The sequence below is a fragment of the Sciurus carolinensis genome, chromosome 2 (genome assembly GCF_902686445.1).
Source record: "Sciurus carolinensis chromosome 2, mSciCar1.2, whole genome shotgun sequence".
NCBI classification, from domain to species: Eukaryota; Metazoa; Chordata; class Mammalia; order Rodentia; family Sciuridae; genus Sciurus; species Sciurus carolinensis.
Window position 1 is genome coordinate 137,935,302 of NC_062214.1, and position 15,217 is coordinate 137,950,518.

The 15,217-nt window shown below is 37.0% G+C and overlaps 1 long non-coding RNA gene across 6 annotated transcripts in view; it reads right to left on the minus strand.

Annotated features, from left to right (window-relative positions):
- LOC124978087 (uncharacterized) overlaps positions 1-15,217 on the minus strand; it is a 39,615-nt gene that overhangs the window by 17,800 nt on the left and 6,598 nt on the right. The window lies entirely within an intron of this gene.

Genomic DNA, 15,217 nt, shown 5'->3' on the forward strand with positions numbered 1-15,217 from the left:
TTGCCTTTTTGCAAAGCAGAGGGTGGGAGGGAGGTTGGAGAGTGGACAATGTTTATTTAATTATTTTGTTATATTATTGCTCTTCTCTCTGAAATAATATTTTGTGTTTGGAAACATGGAGAAACTTGCATTTTTGACAGTAAAATGACAGGTCTATATTATAAGCTAATTGATAGACATATCAAGCAAGTAGATAATTCATCTTGCTATAATTATAACAGGTCTGATTTATGGAAGTGAACCAAGCCTGCAATTCAAAAATAACCTTAAGAAAATTTCAGAGCCAGTGCATACTTTTGAGGTTAGCCTTCCATCCTTTGAGAGCTTCCAATTTACAGCTAAATGCTAATGCACAATAATCACTGGAATAAAGAAAAGGAGGATTAAAAGATCAACAAATAAAGAAGAAACAACAGAAATTAAGAGAAGAATAAAGAAAGCTGTGATGTAGTAATAAAGGGCCTTGTTTGCCCAGTTCGTTTATTACCAAAAAATTCATCTTCTACAATTATGAAAATGAATATAGCTTTCCAAGAAAAGTTGCTTTTCCAAAATGAATAGGCTCTAAGCATGTTTGGTAATTTAACTTTAAATATATGTGTTGGTGTAATTTTTGGATTTAAAACACTGCCCATCCCCAAATTTATATTTTGGTTCCTAGAAATAAATTTATCTTGACAACTAGCATGAAATCCAAATGCACAGTGGCCCCAATTATTGGAGTGGTATGGGGGAAAGTACATTTTTATATTCAATTTTTCAGATAACTTGCACCTAAATATACCAAACCAAAGTCCACAGGGTTGAGATATCTCTTCAAATTCATTTTAGCGTAGACTGTTTTCTCCTTTGAACCACTAATCAACTTTATTATGTGCAGTTTCTACAATACAAGTCTTATTTGTGCCAACGTCTTAGCATCATAGTATCCTCTCATCAGAATATTGGTTAGGTTCCCTAGTGTGAATCACTTATCCAGTTGCTTGCTTGATTATTCACATGTTTTTGAGATTCGTGAAATGTGGCAGATAAACAGGTTTATGCTGTGTGCAACTTGGAGGGCAGCCAATGTCTGTCTGCCTATACAGTATATTTACTCTCCTTCCTGAAATCTCTCTCCCATACAGAGAAGCTGTATTTTAAGACTAAAATCAGTGTAGAATGCAATCCAGTAATGTTCACTGCAGAAAACAGCAGGTGCTCATCCACTCATTTGCAGTGATTCTTGCAGTGAGGAAAGTGAATCAATGATTCACCCAATGGACAAAGAAACGTCACAGAGAACATTTGGAAAAATCAAATGCGGGAAAGGAACATTCTCTTCTAAAGGTGTGCTCTGATTTTAGAAAGCAAAACCTCCCAAAAGAAAATTAGGAATTTTGTTGAAGTGTTTTAGCTGTACCTGCAGTAAGCAATGGCATGTTCCCTCTCCCTGCTTCCACTGTTTTATTGCTTTTGTGTTGTACTTCTAAAATAAATATCAATAAATCATTGCAGTTAGATACTCTAATATAGACAGAAATGTACTTGACTCCCTACAGTCATTACAATTGGAGGGGACTCTGATTAGGATGCTTTACTTAATTAAGTGATATCGTCTAAAGAGAGTTCTTCCCTCCATTTTCTGTTTAACAGTCTTATAAAACACCAACAGAGGAAATTCATTCTGTTGTTTGCTTTCCTTATTGTAAATGGTTTCTTCTCATTCATATTTTACAGAATGCGTCACGTTAATGAAATGGCTAATAAGCCAAAGACTGGTTGAGCCACACAGTCAAATCAGCACAAGATGTGTAGACTGAAAACGTTTTCTCTCTCAGTCTCAGAAATGTGTTTTTAAATTTATTTTTAAAGCATGTGCAACATAAAATTAAAACAATTTAAAAGAACTTTTTTTCTGAAAAAAAAACAAAACAAAACACACTTCATCTAGTTTCTGTATGCCTCAGCAGAGACCTTTAAAATCTGTCTGAGAAAATAGAAAAAAAAAATGGGCAAAGAATAAGCAATCCTTATGCATTATATGTTATTTGTGAGGCACTTTGATTTTACTGAAAGAAGTCATTAAATTTGGATTGCCAATACAAATATGATTATATATGTTTTCTAAATAAAATGTTATTATGTTGCAACTGAACTCATCCATTTATTGTTTGTTTACCTAATGCTCAAATGCATGTTTTATTCATAGATGTCTGGGAGAAAAAATTTTGCTTGATAATCACACCAAGCATATTTAACAAAAGCGATTCTCCTTTTATTAGTGAACAAGTTTAAGCAGAATGATTTCATTTTTTTCCCATTTAGTTAATTCAGACTTGCAGGATCCTTAGCTTACTGCTTTTGTTTCTCCCCCTGCTGCCTTTTATGCCTTTAATGTATGCATGCCTATCCACTGATGGGAAAATATCATTTCCTGAAAGTCTTCCTTTTTCCTTCTTGGCTATTCTCTGTGTTGATTTCTAGTTTTGGTTAGTTTTCACTAGTTAGTTCTATCAAATCACTTTATGTACAAGGCAGATAAATTGAAGCCAAGTAGTTCATTATCCTGTTGAAATTTTTAAACTCTCTTTCATTACATGAATTTGAATTCAAAGTATATTTACTCACTCTTGAAAAGTAAATCATATGGTTGTATTTTTAAAGAAATTAAAAATTATATAAGATAGAAAGTAGTCAAGAAAGTGAAGATTTATTATTATCCATGAAGTTATTTTCCTTACCAAATAAAATGTTTTAACAAAATGTTTGTAAATTTAACAAATCAACAATAGCCTTGTATTAAATTTAGAAACTTTGTACTAAAAAGTGCAATAATGCAAAAGCTCTCGTAAATGAACTCAACCAGCTTAGAATAGATTATTTTTACTTTAACACAATTTGCAGTTAAAAGTATTCACTGATCTGTAAAATATAAATGAATAAGGGTCTAAAGATAAAAAACTGAATATTAATTAATCACATGCAAGGAGCTTTTAATTAACTGCTAAAGTATTAAAAGAACATTTTCTGATATAGATAAGAATCTGAATTGTTTTCATAACCAAACTGTATAGTTTGATCATTTACCAAACCAAATAATTAATAATAATAATAATAATAATATATAATGGTTAAATGACAGTATTATTAGACTGCAAGCTTTTGTTTTAACTATATGCCATCCTGTGTAAGACCATTGCCCAAAAACACTTTATAATAATAAATTTTTCTAAACTCACAAGTTAAAAAGAACAGTAAAACAATGTGCTCCTGAATATTACCCAAAGTGAATCCCAGAAGTTACTTTTATTATTTTTAAAGGTGCTGTTTATTAAAGACAAGTCTTACATTAGTTCTAAAGTTCATGAAATTTTAGCTTTTATCCTAATATTGTGATCTAGATAATCTTTACAACCAAGAGTTTAGTTAGCCTACCTTCTGTTAAGCAAACTTCGTTACAGATTTTCCTTAAGCTCTTCAATTTAAAAGGTACCTTTGTCCTGAAACTAAACATATGACATTCCTGTCCCCTAAGAAAATTTCTGAGGAATTGAATACCAGCAAGTAGATCTGATAGAGATTTTTTTCCTATTCCTCCCCATATTTGTTTATTTCTCTTAAAATAATTTTTAAAAAATAATGAACATGGCTTTTTCTTAAGACTTTAAGATGAATGAGAATTGTGTTTAATGAAGTACCACTGAAGTTAGAGTAGCCACTGAATCATTATCTGGCAGAAGAATGTGCATTCTATCTTGCCTGAACCAATTATTTTTATCAAATGACTTTTCTACTTAAATTGTTTGCTTTAAGAAATAACGGTTTTAGAGATAAACAGAGTTATTGTAACATGCATTTTAGGCTATTACTATTCCAGTTCCTATAAATTAAACTGTATGCAGCAGAGCTAATTTCAGAATGCTATTTATTGAAACTGCTTTTCATGGGACTAGTTAGCATTTGGAGCTAATGTTCCAGTCCTGACAGGTAAATACATCAAATTTTTAAAATACAAACACAAATATACTATGTCTTTAGGCGGATCCTTAATAAGGAAAAAATAAATCTACATGCTAACATGGTCATTTTGTGTTTGTAAAATTAGTTTTCTACATAAAATATTTGTCATAAAAGCTGTTTGTCTCTGTAAAGCAATAAAAATAGTAAATTTTCTAAAAAGAATCTAGCTAAGAGATAACCTCTCTACAATGAATTAGATCAAATCTGTGCAAAGAAGACAAAAAAGTTTAATGCTAAAGAGGATATAGTTTCTTGACACTAATTTTTTTTCTTTCTACAGAAACATGAGTGTTCAAGAAAGAAAATATTTAGCAGTAAGTTTTTTGTGGGGGTAGAGAAAAAAATCTTGTGGGCTGTGGGAGGACAAAAAAATACAAACCAAAACAAAACAAACAAACAAACAAACAAACAAACAAAAAAAGTCAGTCAAAACCAGACTGTATTTGTTTTGTTTTGTTTCTCAAGAATATTTCTTTTCACCAAAGGATGACTGTAGAGTCTGAAGAGCAAATCACTCCTGTTAGAGAGTTGTACTTTATAAATACTAGAGACTGGACTATCAACTTGTTTGGAAGGCAATTCTCCTTAATAACACCAGTTTCACAGCTCGTTTTGCCTCCAAAAAGGGTACTTTCTAGCCATTCATTCACAAGTTAGCTTTTGTGAGGGAGCAAAACTTGACAAAAAAATTGTAGTCAAGATGTATATATTTCTGATTCGAGTTAAACGTTTTTTTAACAAACAATGTTAAAAATGGTTTGAACACCTCAGTGGCCCAGAGCGAGCTCTCTACCTTTAATGGGAAAGGTAACAAAGAGCTTATTTAAAAAAAAGAAAAAAAGAAAAGAAGAAGTAGGATGCAGGGAAAGAGAAAGAAAGAAGACAACTACTATTTACAATGACAGACTACACACTTCATGAAAATATGAGAAAAACAGTATTTTTCCCTAGTAGAACAATTCCTGAATGTTATAAGTGAAACTAAGCCAAGTATTGAAAGAATTATAGAAAAAAAAATAGTGTTAAATATTGCATATTCTCTTAAGGACTGTATGATATAAATGTTAATGCCATTAACTTAAGTTTTCTCTTAAGATGAGAGTGACTATAATGTAGTATTTCATCATTTGTAATGTATTAATTAGTCATTCATAATATTCCTGGGTTCAATAGCCAAGGAAAAACCCCATTATTGTTCACAAGTACAATAGTCATACATAAAGTGTATAATAAACCAAATTCATGCTCTAAATTTTATTCTTAAAAAAACTATTTTTCTCAAGTTCACATATATATAAAATTAAAATTAAAACAAAAAATGTAATTCACATTGTCCTAAAACACAAATAGGGCAACATTTTGGGATTTTTAAGTCCTTATTTTCTTAACTGTGACTTAAAAAATAATTAGAAGAAAGAGCAGTTAAAATAAACCATATTTTTAACTGAGTCAAATATTTATTTCCATTCTCTTTTTGCATCAAGACTGTGGGAAATTTGTATTATGAAGATCAGATGTTGTACTGATGTGAGAAATGTCGCAAAGCATCCTGTTGATTGGTTCTAATTAACTGCAATGCTCTTGTGTTCTCAGTTTTAGCCAGCATACACTACACAATGCCTTTTATTTTGCTTTGAATGGATTTTTACTTAAAAACAGCTGATCTCAATATCCACAGCATTTTGGCTTTAAAAAATTTCTAAAATTTTCCTGCAATATTTTCTTTTCAATTTTAAAAGATAAATTTGGAAATATTTCTAAATTGTAAAGTATAATCAGTTAAATTAACATCATTCATGTGATCTTTCATATGTATTTTACATGTTCTATGGTATGTGACTACATTATCAAATCACATATCAATTCCTCTTTTAAAGTTACACATCTGAGCAATGGTTTAAGAGGAAATTCTAAAAAGCAATTTAGAGAATATTGCTGATTTTTATTTTTGCAATCAGACTTGTAAATAGAAGAGAACTAAAATATGGACCATGAGCAAGGGATGGGAAGGTTTCCAGAATTTAAAGTATTTTTAAAAAAAATTCTTCATACTCACCTTTCTCTGATGATTTAAGCTTAAGCAGCACTGACAGAAGTCATGAATTTTCATCAACTTCACACATGTCATACATTTAAAAACATTTTGATTTGCCCTGGGACCCCTGCATGTCTCTGAAGCACAGTAACAGTGCTGTGATGTTTTGTAGGTACAAACCCTGTGAACTCCCAGAGCTCTAGAAGATATATCACTAATGTAAACAGGCCTTTGAGGTAGGAATGGGGGTAGGAGGTTTTAAATAACAGAATGTTTCCAAAGAAATACACTATTTGAAATAAGGAGGCTATTTTAGAAGCAGCACATTCTGTATTTTAAGGGTCACAGTTTTATCCACATATTAGCTTTCTGAGAACATGCACTTATTTGACCTGAGAAATAGAACCATTTTAGACAGGAAAATCCATAACCTAAAAATTACAGTTTAATTATTTATTTAGCCTAGTAGACCTTGAAAGTGACTAAATAGTCCTCTTTTTGTTCAGATGAAGATAAAATTTGATTCATGTGATCAGAAAGCCACTATTTCAAAATGACTATCAACATCCTTACCCTTGCCAGGAGAAAGGCTAAGTGTATTAAGTATGGGGCAATCAAACCAGAATTTTACCCTAAATAACATGTGGAAGGGTTATCTTGCATATATTTCTGTCCCTCTTAAGATTATGAAAAAGATGAAGTAAGAAATAAACATTATGACAAATTAATGAGTGCGAAGTTATAAATCACGAATGATATAAATAAAGTGAATTACAGATACTGTAATTCACATTGTGCCCTCGTTTTCCAACAGAGGAAACTAAGGACCAAAGAGATAAAGTGACTTTCCCAATATCTTTAAAACACTCAGATGTAAAACTAAACTGCAGGCAAGTCACTTGGCTCCTGGTAGTACACTTCCTTTATCTCTACAATCTTTCAACATTGTAACAGAAAGGTCCACTCAGGTGCATGTCAATCATACAATTAAGTAAAATAACCTATATATATATATAAAAGGTATGTGCAGATTATACAAATTAATCAGTCATCTTTATACAGTATGAAGGGTTATTTTCTTTAAAAAGATACTTCTCTGGAAAATACTTTCATGCTTTTTTTCTTGCCAGGTTTTGAGGATGTTTATCTATATAAAAAAAGGTATTTATCTTTAGCATTCTTACACCAAGCAGGCAGGTGAAAACAACTACCATGTAGTCTCACTGTCACTAGTTTGCCCCCACTTCTAATCCATTCTCCACTCTGCAGACAGCATTGCCTTTGTAAAATTCACATCTGATTATGTTTGAATTTTTTTGATGACTTTCCACTTGCTAAATAAGATAAAATCTGTTCTTCTTAGTCTGGCACTCAAGGGCCTCCAAAATGTTTAGCCTGTACTATCCCTTCAGTTTTACTTCTAACACACTCACCACACTTTATGTTCTGGTAATGCAAACTAGGTACAATTCCTTGAACATGATAATCATTCCTGATACCTCTGGGCCTTTGTATGTGCTCTTTCCTCTACCTGGAATGCCTGATAAAACCTTCCTCCTGGGCCGAGGTTGTGACTCAGTGGTAGAGTGCTTTCCTTGCATGTGTGAGGCACTGGGTTCAAATTTCAAGAAACACATATAAATAAATGAATAAAATAAAGGTCCATCAACAACCAAAAAAATTTTTTTAAAAAAAACCTTCCTTCTCCTAAAGTGAACTCCAGCATCACCTTTTCTGCTCCTGACAAACAAGTACTCCTTTCCCTGGAATCCCAGTGCATCTTGCACACACTTCACATTAGTCTACTTGCTCCCTTGAATGATAATTGTCTATCTACCTGCCTATCTTCCCACACACGTAGTCTTTGAGGTGAGAAACCTGTCTTTCTCTCCATTCTGAGTATTTTACCTGGGGCAAGTAGTCAATGAATGTTTTCCAATTGAATATATTAATAAATAAACCACCATATTTTTCTTACCATAAAGTCTTTAAATCTTGGAATGATATCCCCTCATTCTTCTGTAGAATGTCTAAACAGGATGCACATTGACAACCAAATATTAGAACCAACCTGTTTTGGGTTTCTACCAACCATTTTTTCTAAGCACAATTTTTAAATCACCCTCTCATGAGAGTGTTTGATTCTGATACCAGGTTGGTGATAAAATACCCACTCCTATCTCATGTGAATGAAGATAAGAAATCTTAGGTAAACAATGAGCCACTGTTGGTTCCAGACATTGGCAAAGAGCAATGCCTTTTATATCTTGATTTTTTTATTAGAAATACAAGTTGAATTACCTGCAATCCATGAAGTCTGTAAATGTTTATTTGAATACATTGGAGTTGGTATCAGACCTTCATACCAAGTGAGTGCTTTAAAGAATTTCAGTCTTAAACAAATGTAATTTAGATTTAAGATTTAACTTCTTTGGGTTTCTGTTGTCATTTGACTTTTTCCAGTCTTCTCCATCTTGCTGAGCAAACACTGCCCAGATGCAAATGTCTTCTAAAAAAAGGCTGCTCAGCTGAAGCCAGAGATGACTTTGGTACCTAAAAGCATGCATTATCCCCTTGAAATGATACCCTTGAATTCATTGATAAACCAATTTGCTTCCAAAACATTTGCTAGTATTTTCTCCCCTTAACATGTAAACAGTCTTGGGCCAGGCCCCAAACCAATGAAGGGATGTTCCAGTAGTTGTTTGGACTTAGAGAAGGCACAGGTATCCAAGCCTGAAACCACTTCTAATCTCACAACTCCCCCCTGACTCCACTCCATTAGGTCATTGTTCCCTAGGTTACAGGCTCTACTGAAATGTGAGGTGTACTCACTGAGGGATAGAAGTTAGGGGAACAGTAAGAGTTAGCGTTGCTCCTATGTAACATATTTGCTGTGGTTCTAAAAGCACCTTCCATGGAGTAGTCCTACATGAAATTTTCACTAACAATTAACACTAGTTTTAAAATTCTTTACTGGTTGATGAACTGGTAAGTTTCTATCTCTATCCCTTAAGACCTTTACCATTTAGGATAGTAAGGGTCTTGAACAATATGAACAATGGGCAAACTACAGAAGGTTTAAGTCTGGAACGTAGCAAGAGATTAAACCTAAGGTTTTTCCAAGTTACTGATCCTTAGAAATCATTTTGGGTTGCACCTGCAACTTTACATTTGTTTTAAATATTAGAGCATCACCCCAGTTTTCATTTGAACAGGTGAGGGAATGTAAGAGACTCCTCTCTTGCTAACTAGAAAAGGATGAAACCTTTCTTTCTATCATTTTGAATCAAACCCACCTAGAATTTTAACATTTGGTTTTTGGTGACATAAAATAAAGAAAAAAGTGTCAATAATGATCCCCTATCTTCACATTTTGCATATCAGAAAGGATTACAAGGGAAATAAGAAAAATGTTTCACAAATTGAATCAGAAAAATATTTGTTGAGGAAATATGTGCCAAGCACTATACAAAGTGGAATATGGTTGTTTACAGCTCTAAATCTAAGAATGTGAAATATGAGCACTTAGGAAATCACATAGACTCGGAATTTCCTTCTGTCCACTTGCTTTCTGTTCTCTTGAAAGAAAAACTTCCTTGGTGGGGAATTAGTCAAGATAAGCAATGCTCACCAGCATAAATTTCAACTTTATGACTTAATAAGCAAGAAAAAATATATCCATGTCTTCAACTGGGGTGAGGCCATTTGAAAGTTCTTCACAAACATAAAAGGACATGGACTTGGGTTTTCTTACGGGTCTGAAATGAATCCATTATGTTAAAATGACTCTTAATAGCAAGGACAAATAATGATTTGCATTATAAGCTAATAAAATGGGGGAGTTAAGCATATTTGTACAATAAAGTCTTCTTTATTCTGTCTTATAGATATTTCTCTCATTTCTACTGAAATGAACTTAGAAGATTATTCATCATTCAGTATTATTTAAATTATAAGGCACAAATCTGGTTTTACAATATTTTTCCCCTGTGGTAATACAGATGACTAACATCTATCTTTATTCTTTAAGAATATGTTGATGTGATAATATAATTTAGGGAAAAATTATATTGTTTTTTATATCTCACATCTAGAAACCCATTGGAATATTAGAAAATATTATATTCTTTGAAAAATACATTTTGCTAGCCTTCCTAAAAACACTCTCCTCTCCATGTGAATTGTACCTTTCTTTTCTATTCAAAAAAATGCTACAGGCTTCTAACATATGTGAACCTTCTAGAGAAAACTTCACTGAAGTCCATGTACTTTTCATGGTATCTACTAGTAAAAGTTATGACTTTACCTTGAGTGATGGTAGCTTATTTTAAATTTCAAAACCACTTCCAACGTAAGAGTATGAGAAAAGAACCTGTACTGACAAAAAATAATAATAATAATAATAACGGGGGACCAAGGAAATCTTGTTTCACTCGTAGGAGTCTAATTTTTGCAGCCTTAAAACACAACAATAATATTTAAGAGAGGTGTATTTGGTTTTGTAATACCTTTATAGCAAATATCTGCTTGTTTCAGTTTGAGGTAGAAAAAAATTATTTTGATATAATCTCAATTTCACATTTCTGTGAAAATTGAGTGTCTAAGTCTTATGGATTTGGCAATAATTTCTCTATTAAAGCAAATATTAAAAATCAGAAGTTCGCCCTACTGACAAGAAGTGATACTCCTTCAGATTATTTTTCCCTAGCATGATTTGATATGAGATACTTTCTGATTTTTGCTCCCTATTGGTAATAAGAATCCTATTTCTATTTATGGTAGTTTTCAAAACTGGTACTAACCCACTTTCCAAGGAAACTGCTGGAGATCTCCTGTACCTAAGTCACACATGATCATTCCCCTCCCTGCCCTTCTCAGGAGTGAATTTCCCCAGTGATTTATTCCATATATGACTTGAAAGATGTATAAATAGAGATGTCTGGTGGAACGACCCTCTGCCAATAAAGTTTTCCTGGTACCTTCTAGATGCTACCACAGGATTGCATGAGCAATTCACTCCTCTCCATGTCTCCTGGCAGCTAAATGGGAATATTGGAGAACTGCCAGAAGGGTAGGTAGCCAACCTGCTTGCCCTTGATTGTGCCTGCCAGCTTTTTAATAACAGAAGTAGGGTCAAGTAAGTGAAATCACGAACCGTGGAGAGTATTCTGAGAATGCAAAGGCAGTTAATGTCCTTCCAAGCCTCAGATGGCTGGCAACCCTTGGCAGAGTAATCTATGATTTGTGGCACCTGACCCTTCCACTGACTGTTATTTGTGTATTCACTAGAAACATATTTACAGAATCTTTCCATTAGCAAAGATGCCTTGTTTGTGATTACTTAATTGTTGTGGTCACACTAGGGTTTTGAAACAGTTCTATTCACAGATGAAAAACTGCACTAAACTGCACACAGAATTGATTTAAAGCAGGGATCCTCAAATCAGTTGATCAAGACTCTGTGGATCTCAAAGAGGTTATACCAGTTTTGCTCCCTTCTCTCTCTTCCCCGAAAACTGTGTTCCACATCTCCCAAACCAAGCTCAAAACAAAACTCTCATTTAATCTTTGAATTCTTCAAAAAAATCTTACTAAAGTTAATAACTGCTAGTAATAAGAATTGTTCAAAGAGGCAGGCCTATTTTAAATAGACTCCACCTTAGGAAATATTGGAGGAGAGCATGACTTGCTGAACCAGCTAGTATTGTTCTACTTTCATATAGTACTTGGTATCAGCAAAGTACTTTCTCCCTGCTTAAAATTTTTTAGGTACAAACACAGACAGACCTAGATTGCAGGCTGGCTTTCTCTCTTCATTCTGATGAATCAAATACAAGGACATTTTAAATAAAATATCCTCTCTGAGACAAGTGACTATGAGAACACGTACTATTTAAAAGTTTACTGGGTGGGTGGTATAAAAATTATGTTTTCCTTTACCCCTCAAAAAATAAATGACATGGAAATCCTCCATGTCACAAAAGACTGCCTGTTTACTTTCTATACTGGCTGGCTTTTTAGTATTAACTGAGAAAGGTAAAGTAGTAATTTAGGGACTGAATCAAATTTACTGGGAGTAAATAAATGGTCATGAATCAAAATAGAAGAAACAATAACTCAAAGTCATTGTCATGTCTTCGAAATGAGGAGATGTTCTGAGTAAATAAAAGTGACAAAGTCACATCAGATAAACAAATGAAGGCTATAAACTCGCCACAGATCAAAAAATACCACTGAGGCGACCGACTTGACAGTAACTGCAGGCGACCCTTAAGAACTGCGTAGGGGTTAAATGGCCGAGACCCCGAAGAATTGGGCGACTGGACCTCCTCAGCCTGACAGGAGACCGCTCTGAGAGGCCTGGGCTTTGGGTTTTGGCTTCTGGAGCCTGGCGAGGAGAAGTAAGAAACTGGCCGGGGTCTGGAGGATCACCGGTCCCCGGAAACCCGGGGCTGGACGCCCGCCGGGCGGGTACCAACCCAGAGAAAAACCCGGCTGAGATGAGACTCACTGTCCGTCCATCTTTAGGTGTGGACTCTGCGCAGCAGGGCTGCAGGACGGAAACTAATTCCAAGTCAAGACCACAGTGGATCCCTGAGGGCAGTTCCGCTATCTTGGCGGGAGCCTCCCGGGACACACGTGGAGGTCAGGCTGACCACGCCGTCTCTGCAATCGCTGTGCCACCCGACTGGCGCCAGGTGCCTTAGAAGCACCTACTCCGCCGCGGGAAGACAGACTCCCGACCGGCGCCCGCAGCCTGGAGCCTACTCAGGGATGAGCCGGCGGGCGCGACGGGGTGGGAAAGCGCTGCTAGGGTGCGGGACGTCAGCGCCTAGTTGGAAACTTGTAGGGGCACTCCCAGAGCGTGGGCGACCCTCGCAGCTGCAAGTCATCTCGACACGGTTAGTCCCTGGCGACCCGAATTCAACCCTTGCGAAGATGCTTGGGGCATTAGCAAGCAACAGGGGAAGAAAGGAGAGTTATTTAAATGGGGGAGGGGACAGGCTTGAGGACTGGGAGGAAACCACACAAGAAAAGAAATCCTCATCACTACCAAAACCGTTTCTAAGAAGTCCTGAGGTTTTATGTCTGGAGATTTCATTTTAAAAAGCTGAGAAAAATTATTCCACTGCTTTTAATTGAAGTAAACAAAGTGCAACAAATCCTAACTCAAATATGATTGCAGTGAGATTAGGGTCTAATTGCTTAGGGTTCAGGTGGAATCTGCGGGCTAAATCCTACAGGGCCAATCTGAATTTCACAATCATTCTGTCAAAAGGAGAGCGATGAGAGCCCACACGCTTCCTAACAAGTCATTTTTAACAGTTACAAGCTTCGCACAAAGACCACACAGGGCGTCTAAGAGATGCAAATCTAATCCCTGGTCATTCTACAGGCCTTCAACAAAGATGTGCTAAACCCTAATAGAAAAGAAATCAGTTCTCTGTCACCAGCCCCTGGTAAAATCTATTAGAGAATGGACAGAGTCGCATCTACAGCAGTTGCTGCAAAGGTTAAGGACAAGTACAAATAAGAGGGACCCAGTTTTGTTTTCCGTGTGAAATATCGGGAGAAGCTAACCCCAAATGAGTGACGGGATTCGATCCGTGGCTTTGCATTCATTTGAATGCTAGGAAAAAATAAACACACACATTAAGACTTTTGATGGCTTCGTTTCTGAATTTAAGAGAGATGAAACAAATTCGCCCAAAAGATGTAACTCTTTGTCTCCGAAATTATCGGAGAATATGAATGGGGGTAGGAAGGCGAGCGCGCGGGTCGCGGAGGAAAGAGGAGGGTGCGGCCTGGGGCTGTGGGTGGTGGACCCGGGCGCCAGGAGCTGTCCCGGCTGACTGGGCGCTACGCGCCTCGTTCTTCCCGGGAAAAGCCCCGACGGCAGAGCCAGGAACAAGCAGGGATTCGACTCGGGGTGCGAGTGGCTTCTCAAGAATGCGGTTGAGCAAAGGACACTGCGTGAAGAAGTCTGGGCTGCCACCCTCCTGCCCAGACCAGCCAGCGCTTCTGCCCTCTCCCGGGCCGGTGCAGAAGCTGTGCCTCACAGCGCCAGAAGCGTCTCAAATGTGCGCTTCGGCGGTCACCAACCAAATGAGGTCCTTACTAACGCAGTCAGTGTAATGCTGGGGGTATTAAAAGCGTTGTGATGCAGCTAAACTTTATCACAGCGTGTGTGACCCTTTATAAAGGAAGGGCCCGGTGGCCCCAGGCTTCTCAGAGAAGCCCCGGAACCGCCTCATAGTGCGGAGCCTCCCGCAGCCTGGCGAGTCCAGGCCTCCTCCCGCGCCACAGTCCGGGGCTTCTGGGTTGCCTGTGCCTCGCCAAGCCCGGCCAGCACCGGAGGTTTTTTTTTTTTTTTTTTTTTTTTTTTTAAGTGAGGAGACGGGGCGGGGGTGGGGAGAGGGGTGCCTGTCAAAAAAGCAGCCTGACCAGATCACAAGTAAGGGACATCACCTTCTCGGGCTTGTCCATCCTGGGGAGCCACCCAGGTGAGGGCCCCGGGCTGGGATCCGCTGCGAATCACAGCGGAATCTCCCCTCCACGCTCCCAGGCTGCTGGATCGCCCTCCACGTGACGCCTCTTTAGAGACTGCACTCGCGAGGACTAAAGAGGGCGCTGTCCCAGGGCCAGGTTAGGGAAACTAAGGTTCCCCCCTTTTCCAAAGGTCCTTATCCCAAATGCAGGGAGAAGGATGGGGCACGTGTTTCGAGGGAAAAAAAAATAAAAGAGTTTTGGCTACTTCTACAGAAGTTTCCAGAAGTGACTAAGCCCCACCCCCCAGATTTTCTTGAATTTGCATCTTTCCAGGGTGTAGAGCCCAAAGTTGTCCAGACTGGCTGTATATCAGTTTAATTTGCTCTGGCAAAACAAGTCCCCAGTCTTAAAGCCTGGCAAGAGAAAAGGCAGGTTTTCTAGATTTGCCTTTCAGCTCAGAGACACACTCCTATATACACATCTGCTTCCTCTTCATTCTACTCTATGCCTGCCCAACACAGGCATGTGCCTTAGGTCTTGGCTGTACTCCTTCCTCCCCATCTACTGACGTTAATTGAATTTCTCCAGACTGAGGTTTCTCTTTGCTTCTATCATTTTTCTCACTAGTCCTCTGATAGGCTGACCTTGGCCATTCTCTGGTTTTCTTACTCCCCAACTAGCCTCCCA